Below are 10380 nucleotides of genomic sequence, written 5' to 3'. Positions count from 1 at the left end.
GCACACCTAGTACCGCTCATTGTCATGTCACGCATCGTCATGCTTATGTTTGCATTGTATTTACTGTTTCTTCCCCCTCTTCTCTCCGGTAGACTACGAGACCGACGCTGCTGCTGTCCAGTTCGACTACGGAGTTGACGACCCCTCCTACTTGCCAGAGCAACCAGGCAAGCCCCCCCTTGATCACCAGATATCGCCTATTCTTCTCTATACTGCTTGCATTAGAGTAGTGTAGCATGTTACTGCTTTCCGTTTATCCTATCCTGATGCATAGCCTGTCCTTGCTTCTACTGTTGTTACCTTTACCTGCAATCCTACATGCTTAGTATAGGATGCTAGTTTTCCATCAGTGGCCCTACATTCTTGTCCGTCTGCTGTGCTATACTATCGGGCCGTGATCACTTGGGCGGTGATCACGGGTATATACTTATATACTATATACATGACACCTGTGGTGACTAAAGTCGGGTCGGCTCGTAGGAGTACCCGCAAGTGGATCTTTGTGGCGGAGCGACAGGGCAGGTTGAGACCACCTAGGCGAGAGGTGGGCCTGGCCCTGGACGGCGTCCGCGGTTACTTCGACATAACACGCTTAACGAGTTCTTGGTATTTGATTTGAGTCTGGCCATTTGGTCTATACGCACTAACCAGCTACGCGGGAACAGTTATGGGCACTCGACGTCGTGGTATCAGCCGAAGCCTTCGTGACGTCAGCGACCGCACGGCGCGCGCCGGATTGGACTGGAACGCCACTAGGCTAGGTCTGCTTCCGGCCGCGTACGCAACGTGCAGATGTGCAATGGGCGATGGGCTCAGACCCCTGCGCGCATAGGATTTAGACCAGCGTGCTGACCTCTCTGTTGTGCCTAGGTGGGGCTGCGACGTGTTGATCTTACGAGGCCGGGCATGACTCAGAAAAGTGTGTCCGGCCAAATGGGATCGAGCGTGTTGGGTTATGTGGTGCACCCCTGCAGGGAAGTTTATCTATTCGAATAGCCGTGTCCCTCGGTAAAAGGACGACCCGGAGTTGTACCTTGACCTTATGACAACTAGAACTGGATACTTAATAAAACACACCCTTCCAAGTGCCAAATATAACCCGGTGATCGCTCTCTAACAGGGCGACGAGGAGGGGATCGCCGGGTAGGATTATGCTATGCGATGCTACTTGGAGGACTTCAATCTACTCTCTTCTACATGCTGCAAGATGGAGATGGCCAGAAGCGTAGTCTTCGACAGGACTAGCTATCCCCCTCTTATTCTGGCATTCTGCAGTTCAGTCCACTGATATGGCCCTTTACACATATACCCATGCATATGTAGTGTAGCTCCTTGCTTGCGAGTACTTTGGATGAGTACTCACGGTTGCTTCTCTCCCTGTTTCCCCCTTTCCTTTCTACCTGGTTGTCGCAACCAGATGCTGGAGTCCAGGAGCCAGACGCCACCGTCGACGACGACTCCTACGACACTGGAGGTGCCTACTACTACGTGCAGCCCGCTGACGACGACCAGGAGTAGTTAGGAGGATCCCAGGCAGGAGGCCTGCGCCTCGTTCGATCTGTATCCCAGTTTGTGCTAGCCTTCTTAAGGCAAACTTGTTTAACTTATGTTTGTACTCAGATATTGTTGCTTCCGCTGACTCGTCTGTGATCGAGCACTTGTATTCGAGCCCTCGAGGCCCCTGGCTTGTATTATGATCCTTGTATGACTTATTTATGTTTTAGAGTTGTGTTGTGATATCTTCCCGTGAGTCCCTGATCTTGATCGTACACATTTGTGTGCATGATTAGTGTATGGTCAAATCGGGGGCGTCACAATGGTCTAGTAACATGACCTCTAGAATAGGATTACCATACCACTCTGGTGCGGATCTTACTCTGGTTGACCTACGAGGTTCGGTAGTAACTTGATCTGAAGTTTCATGATCATCATCATTAACTTCCTCACTAATTGGTGTAGGTGTCACAGGAACCGGTTTCTGTGATGAAGTACTTTCCAATAAGGGAGCAGGTACAGTTACCTCATCAAGTTCTACTTTCCTCCCACTCACTTCTTTCGAGAGAAACTCCTTCTCTAGAAAGGATCCAAAGTTAGCAACAAAAGTCTTGCCTTCTGATATGTGATAGAAGGTGTACCCAACAGTCTCCTTTGAGTATCCTATGAAGACACATTTCTCCGATTTGGGTTCGAGCTTATCAGGTTGAAGCTTTTTCACATAAGCATCGCAACCCCAAACTTTAAGAACAACAACTTTGGTTTCTTGCCAAACCGTAGTTCATAAGGCATCGTCTCAACGGATTTAGATGGTGCCCTATTTAACGTGAATGCAGCCGTCTCTAAAGCATAACCCCAAAATGATAGCGGTAAATCAGTAAGAGACATCATAGATCGCACCATATATAGTAAAGTACGATTACAACGTTCGGACACACCATTACGCTGTGGTGTTCCGGGTGGCGTGAGTTGCAAAACTATTCCGTGTTGTTTCAAATGAAGACCAAACTCGTAACTCAAATATTCTCCTCCACGATCAGATCGTAGAAACTTTATTTTCTTGTTACGATGATTTTCTACTTCACTCTGAAATTCTTTGAACTTTTCAAATGTTTCAGACTTATGTTTCATTAAGTAGATATACCCATATCTTCTCAAATCATCTGTGAAGGTGAGAAAATAATGATACCCGCCGCGAGCCTCAACATTCATTGGACCACATACATCAGTATGTATGATTTCCAACAAATCTGTTGCTCGCTCCATAGTTCCGGAGAACGGCATTTTAGTCATCTTGCCCATGAGGCATGGTTCGCAAGTACCAAGTGATTCATAATCAAGTGATTCCAGAAGTTCATCGGAATGGAGTTTCTTCATGCGCTTTACACCAATATGACCTAAACGGCAGTGCCACAAATAAGTTGCACTATCATTATCAACTCTGCATCTTTTGGCTTCAATATTATGAATATGTGTATCACTACTATCGAGATTTAATATAAATAGACCACTCTTCAAGGGTGCATGACCATAAAAGATATTACTCATATAAATAGAACAACCATTATTCTCTGATTTAAATGAATAACCGTCTCGCATCAAACAAGATCCAGATATAATGTTCATGCTCAACGCTGGCACCAAATAACAATTATTTAGGTCTAAAACTAATCCCAAAGGTGGATGTAGAGGTAGCGTGCCGACCGCGATCACATCGACTTTGGAACCATTTCCCACGCGCATCGTCACCTCGTCCTTAGCCAATCTTCGCTTAATCTGTAGCCCCTGTTTCGAGTTGCAAATATTAGCAACAGAACCGGTATCAAATACCCAGGTGCTACTCCGAGTATTAGTAAGGTACACATCAATAACATGTATATCACATATACCTTTGTTCACCTTGCCATCCTTTTTATCCGCCAAATACTTGGGACAGTTTTTCTTCCAATGACCAGTTTGCTTGCAGTAGAAGCACTCAGTCTCAGGCTTAGGTCCAGACTTGGGTTACTTCTCTTGAGCAGCAACTTGTTTGCTGTTCTTCTTGAAGCTCCCCTTCTTCTTCCCTTTGCCCTTTTTCTTGAAACTGGTGGTCTTGTTGACCATCAACACTTGATGCTCCTTCATGATTTCTACCTCCGAAGCTGAAAGTGCAACTATCCCTGGGTGGTTTTGGTAATTCCTAACAACATATAGCTCATTGAGCTAATGCTATTTCAAGATAAACATTTCAGAAAAGCTCAATGATTGGCATGGCATGGATGAGAAAAGTGGACCCCTCAAAATGCTAAGGACAAAGGATTGGCTCAAGCTCAAAGCTCAGGACTCTACATTTTTCATTTTAAGTGATCCTAGATCACATTGAGCCCATAGGAAAAGCCAATACTATCAAGAGGGGGTGAGGTGTTGCTTAATGAGTTTCTTGCTCAAATTCTATTATCTAGATGTCAAGGTAACTGAAATCCAAACTGCAGTTGAGCAGCTACAGGAGGAAGCAGAGGAGAAGAAGGGCAAGTCTACTACAGATGCTTTTGCTAGAGTGCCCAGAAGCCAGAGGTCTGCTGCAGGGCCAGTCACAGATACTAGAGCTACAACATCAGTTCCAACAGCTACAGCCTCAGTGCCACCAGCTCCAGCAGCCACTCCACCAGCTCCAGCTACATCAACAGAAGCTTTAGTCCTTGGAGTCATCTCTACACCACCTACCGAAGATCAAGCCTGAGAGACGTTTAGCACTATGCATTTTTGAACTTTTTGGTAACTTGTTGCCAAAGGGGGAGAAAAATGTATAGATCATAGGCTTCGAGAGAGAGTGTTGTTGTTTATCTCTCTTGCTCTTTTGGTTGAAACTTTTTATTGTGTGCTTGTGAGATACTTGTTTGATCATGTGTTTGATCATATGCTACCCTTAATGCTTGTTGGATGATATTATCTCTTATATCCTTATATGATCATTCACTTGCTTGGTGATGAGTGCATGCTTTTAACTTCTATCATTTTGAGCGCTCCACCAAGATGTATGTGACATGGAAGAGTAACCCATGATCCTAATCGATTGTGCATTTGCATTCAAAAGCAAATTTTAAATAATGCACAAATTTAGGGGGAGCTCTTGCTTATCACATACTTCTTAAAGCGATGATGTTTTTCAATCTTATTATCATTTGTCGAAGCTTTGATATATATGTTGTCATCAATTACCAAAAAGGGGGAGATTGAAAGTGCAACTATCCCTGGGTGGTTTTGGTAATTCCTAACAACATATAGCTCATTGAGCTAATGCTATTTCAAGATAAACATTTCAGAAAAGCTCAATGATTGGCATGGCATGGATGAGAAAAGTGGACCCCTCAAAATGCTAAGGACAAAGGATTGGCTCAAGCTCAAAGCTCAGGACTCTACATTTTTCATTTTAAGTGATCCTAGATCACATTGAGCCCATAGGAAAAGCCAATACTATCAAGAGGGGGTGAGGTGTTGCTTAATGAGTTTCTTGCTCAAAGTGCTTAGTGATATGCTCCAAAAACCCTCAACTACTTTCTCACATCCACATATGTCCCAAACCAAAAGTCAAACTCGGCCCCACCGAAACTGTCTATCTGGCGCCACCGAGTTCAGTTGACATAGCCACCGCCAGAAACCCTAGTCTTTTCGGTCTCACCGATATGGATCTCGGTCTCACCGAGATGGGATTGTAATCTCTCTGTTTCCCTTCGTAACATTTCGGTCAAACCGAGATGAGCGATTGGTCCCACCGAGATTGCAATGCAAACACTCTATTTCCCTTTCGTAACATTTCGGTCCAACCGAGATGAGCGAATCGGTCCCACCGAGTTTGCCTGACCAACTCTCTGTCTGTCTATTACCCAAATCGGTCTCACCGAGTTTGTGTAATCGGTCTCACCAAGATTACGTTATGCCCTAACCCTAACGAAATCGTTCTCACCGAGTTGACGTGTCGGTCCCATCGAAAATCCTAACGGTCACATTATGAACTAAATCAGTCTGACCGAGTTTAACGATTCGGTCCCACCGAGTTTGGTGATTTGTGTGTAACGGTTAGATTTTGTGTGGAGGCTATAAATACCCCTCCACCCACTCTTCATTCGTGGAGAGAGCCATCAGAACATGCCTACACTTCCAACATACATTTTTTGAGAGAGAACCACCTACACTTGTGTTGTGGTCAAGATATTCCAATCCAACCACATAAATCTTGATCTCTAGCCTTCCCCAAGTTGATTTCCACTCAAATCATCTTTCCACGAAATCCAATCCTATGAGAGAGAGTTGAGTGTTGGGGAGACTATCATTTGAAGCACAAGAGCAAGGAGTTCATCATCAACACACCATTTGTTACTTCTTGGAGAGTGGTGTCTCCTAGATTGGCTAGGTGTCACTTGGGAGCCTCCGTTAAGATTGTGGAGTTGAACCAAGGAGTTTGTAAGGGCAAGGAGATCGCCTACTTCGTGAAGGTCTACCCGAGTGAGGCAAGTCCTTCGAGGGCGACGGCCATGGTGGGATAGACAAGGTTCCTTCTTCGTGGACCCTTCGTGGGTGGAGCCCTTCGTGGACTCGCGCAACCGTTACCCTTCGTGGGTTGAAGTCTCCATCAACGTGGATGTACGATAGCACCACCTATCGGAACCACAGATAAAAAATCTCGGTGTCAACATTGCGTTTGCACCCTAAATCTCCTCCCTTTACCTTCATATGCAGTTGTTTTACATTCCGCTGCTATACTCTTAGAATTGCATGTGTAGGTTGATTGCTTGACTTGTGCAAAGTTGCTAAAATCTAACAAGAACTAAAATTAGGAAAAGGCTAGTTTTTTAATTGGTCAAGTAGTCTAATCACCCCCTCTAGACATACTTTCGATCCTATAAGTGGTATCAGAGCTTTGGTCTCCATTTGCTTTGATTTCCATAGCTTTTGGTGGTCATAGCCTTGGTTTCACAACCTAGGAGAGTATGGCGTCTAGCGAGGGAAATTACCACCGTAGAGGTCCTTACTTTGATGGTACAAATTTTGCTAGTTGGAAGCATAAGATGAAAATGCATATTCTTGGACATAACCCAGCCGTTTGGGCTATTGTGTGTATTGGCTTGCAAGGTGAATTCTTTGATGGGAGAGAACCAAACCGTGAAGCTACCGCGGAGGAGTTAAAGATGCTGCAATACAATGCTCAAGCTTGTGATATTCTCTTCAATGGATTGTGCCCCAAAGAATTCAACAAAATCAGCCGTCTTGAGAATGCAAAGGAAATTTGGGATACTTTGATTGATATGCACGAAGGTACCGACTCCATCAAGGAATTAAAATTGGATGTGCTTCAAAGTCAACTTGAAAAGTTCAAAATGAAGGATGGTGAAGGCGTCGCTGAAATGTACTCTAGGCTTGCTCTCATCACAAATGAGATTGCCGGCTTAGGAAGTGAAGAGACGACCGACAAATTCATCATCAAGAAGATCCTAAGAGCCTTGGATGGAAAATATGATACCGTGTGCACATTGATCCAAATGATGCCCAATTACAAAGATCTCAAGCCAACGGAAGTCATTGGAAGAATTGTTGCTCATGAGATGTGACTCAAGGATAAGGAAGAGCTCCATAACAAGTCAAGCGGTGCTTACAAAGCCTCATGTGAAGCTCCCACATCATCAAGTGAGAAACAAACCTTCAATGAAGAATTGAGCCTAATGGTGAAGAACTTCAACAAGTTCTACAAAAGTAGAAGCAAGGAAAGAAGTTCCAAGTCAAGGTCCTACAATGACAAAAGATCTTCTAGTCGTGAGCGTAATTGCTACAATTGTGGAAGACCCGGACACTACTCCAATGAGTGTACGGCTCCCTACAAAAGAAGAGAAGATTCTCCCAAAAGAAGGAGTAGAAGAGAAGAATCACCATCAAGAGAAAGAAGGAGTAGAGATGATCATTATGAACGAAGACCCTCTCGGAGAAGCAAGGATTCGGAAAGGAAGGATAAGTCATCAAGAAGCTACACAAAAAGAAGACATCAAGTTCATGTTGGTGAATGGGTATCCGGCTCCGACTCCGACAATCATTTCGAAAGAAGTTATCACTCCGACTCCGAATATACTCAAGATGAAGGTGTTGCCGGACTAGCACTTGTGACAACCAACTCCTACGACATATTTGAATCACAAAATGAAGGAATTGGGAGATGCTTCATGGCCAAAGGTCCAAAGGTAACACACCCCGAGTATGTTGATTTCAATAGTGATGAAGATGATTTGCTAGGAGATGATGATTTACTTGTTGACAACTCTAGTTATGAAAACTATGATGAATTTGCTGTTAATCATGCTAATCAAGATAAAACGAATGATGATGATAAGAAGGAAATTGAGTGTCTAACTAAAGAACTAAACACTCTTAAGTTAGCTCATGAAACTACCTTGGAAGATCATCGAGAACTTTTAAAGACTCATGAGAAGCTACGCTTTGAAAAGCTCAACCTTGAGCAAGAGCATGAGTTTTTAAAGGCGATCAATGATGATATTCGCAAGAAAAGTTCTTCTTACATTGCCAAGCGTTTACTCTTGTCTACTTACATGCCACAAGTTAAATCTGACAACAAGAACAAGAAAGATTCTTCCTCTAGTAGTAACAACAATCATGCTAAATCCAATGCTGTTGCTTCTAGTAGTTCTCTTGATTCCACTAATGATTCTCTTAGACAAGTTACACTTGAGCAAGAAAATAGCTTATTGAAGGGAATTATAGAGAAAGGTGTTTACAAGAGCCTTGCCGGAAGTAAGCAATTTGAGAAATTGTACTCAAGCAAGGAAGGCACCAGAAGAATCAAGGTGTTGGTTTTGAACGAAAGTTCAATGCCAATGGAGTTGAGTGGGAAGAAGATCAATATCCCAAGACGAAGTTTGTTCCTCAACAAGAGAAGTATGATCCTACTTCTTTCAAAGGAACACAAGCTCAAGATGATCTTCCACCACAAGACCACAAGCAAAAAGGCAAGGACAAGCTTCAAGAGGAAATTGATGCATTTGAAGAAGCACCTAAGGCCTTAGTCAAGTGGGTTCCTAAAACTACATCAAGTTCTACTTCATCAAGTACGACTACAACTCCAAGGATTCCCATCAAGATGGTGTGGATCCCGAAGAACAAGAACTAGAGAGTTCTTGAGGGTGACTCCGCCAACATACTTCACTCTTATCATTTTGGCAATGACAAGTGCAAACAACTTCCACATCTTGCACTAGTCCAAGGAGTCACAAACCCTCTTGTTGGTAAGACAAGGGACAAGGTAACCTAATGCTTTCATGGACAACATCTTGTGTATACATCACTCTATGTTTATGGATATCCTTGCTTGTTCCTTGTGGGACTAACCCGTGTAGGTATTGAAAGTGCAACTCATTCCAATGGATCGCTCCGAATGATCTACATCAACTTTGAGCTTCCACATCTTCAACACCTACATGAAGTCATCATCGACAAAACCCAAAGTTAGTTCATCCCTCTTAGGGGGGATATCACATCTAGGGGGAGCTTTACTCTAAAATTGAGCTAAAGCAACTCTAATGGTGTGAGCACAACAATGCTTTATGTAAAAGTGGTAACCCCACTTGTGCTTAAACGATGAGTATGACCTATGATCAAATGTTCTCATTTGACTCCTAAGTCAATATACTCATATATAGATGACCTAGTCATCGCCAATTGCTTGATAGATGCTAGAGTGTTTGTGCATGCTTTGTCACATATTTCATTTGCCATTTTAATTGTATGAGCATGTTGAATGCATATATTTTTTCTCATTCGAGGACATCCATTTGTTGCTTTGATTGTTTGGCTTTTTCTCTTTTGCCAAATGGATGGACGAGAATGTCTAAGAACTTCCTCTAGCTATCTATGCTTTCCTCGTCTCAAACTCTATTCATGCTACATCACAAAGTTTGATCAAGTCAGATTCGAACCACTCTGTGTGAGGAGCACTCGGAGTCCCCGATTCGTCATAGACTTAAACTTCCAAAACCTCTTTGTGCATTTCGATCTAACCGATTCATCCTTTCGGTCCTACCAAGATCACTAAGTTGATCTAGGTTTTCAATCTCGGTGCAACCGATTAGAACCTTTCGGTCACACCGAGTTGCAGTAACTGCCCGCAGTTTTGCATCTCGATGCCACCGAGTTGTTCCACTCGGTCACACCGACAGGGTCAGGTTATATATACCGACGGGTCAAATTTTGGAAATTTTTCCGAAACCCTTCACCCGCGCATAACCTGCTCTGCCTCTTCGGGTCTCTGGATCGTCTTCTCGCCGCCAGCGACCTCCCGCCGCTGGTCTCCGCCGCCGTCAACGACAATCTGCTCCGCCGTTGCCGCCGTAGCGAACACTCGCCATTCTAGGGTAAGTGTTCGACCCCTTGTGTTGTTTTTTTCACTCTGATTCCTAGCACAAGGACAATGCCATGATTCTTGCCACGATTGAGATTGATCCATCCAGCAAAAACTTCCTTAGGTCTAGTTTGACTCGAAAATTTTAGGGTTAGCTCTCCGCAGAACTCATCTCAGACCGACTGAACTGTAGAATTTGGTCTCACCGATTTGGCCTTGGCCATTGCACATGCGCTTTTCGGTCTGACCGAAACGTGCAAATCGGTGTGACCGAGTTCAGGATTCTGTGAAACCCTAGCAATCTCGGTGCCACCGAAGGGTGACTCGGCTCTACCGAGTTCACTAGTTTAGGTTCCAAGTGTTGCTTCGGTATCACCGAGTCTGTCAATTCGGTAGCTCCGAGATCACTTCTGTAGAGAACTAAAACTAAGCTTTTTGACTCAATTATTTTGCAAAACCTCTGTACTTTGTGATGCTCATCTACTCTACCTCATCTACAATCTATTCAA

Source organism: Aegilops tauschii, chromosome 7 (genome assembly GCF_002575655.3).
Source record: "Aegilops tauschii subsp. strangulata cultivar AL8/78 chromosome 7, Aet v6.0, whole genome shotgun sequence".
In the NCBI taxonomy this organism is placed as follows: Eukaryota; Viridiplantae; Streptophyta; class Magnoliopsida; order Poales; family Poaceae; genus Aegilops; species Aegilops tauschii.
Note: the sequence above shows the minus strand (reverse complement) of the source record.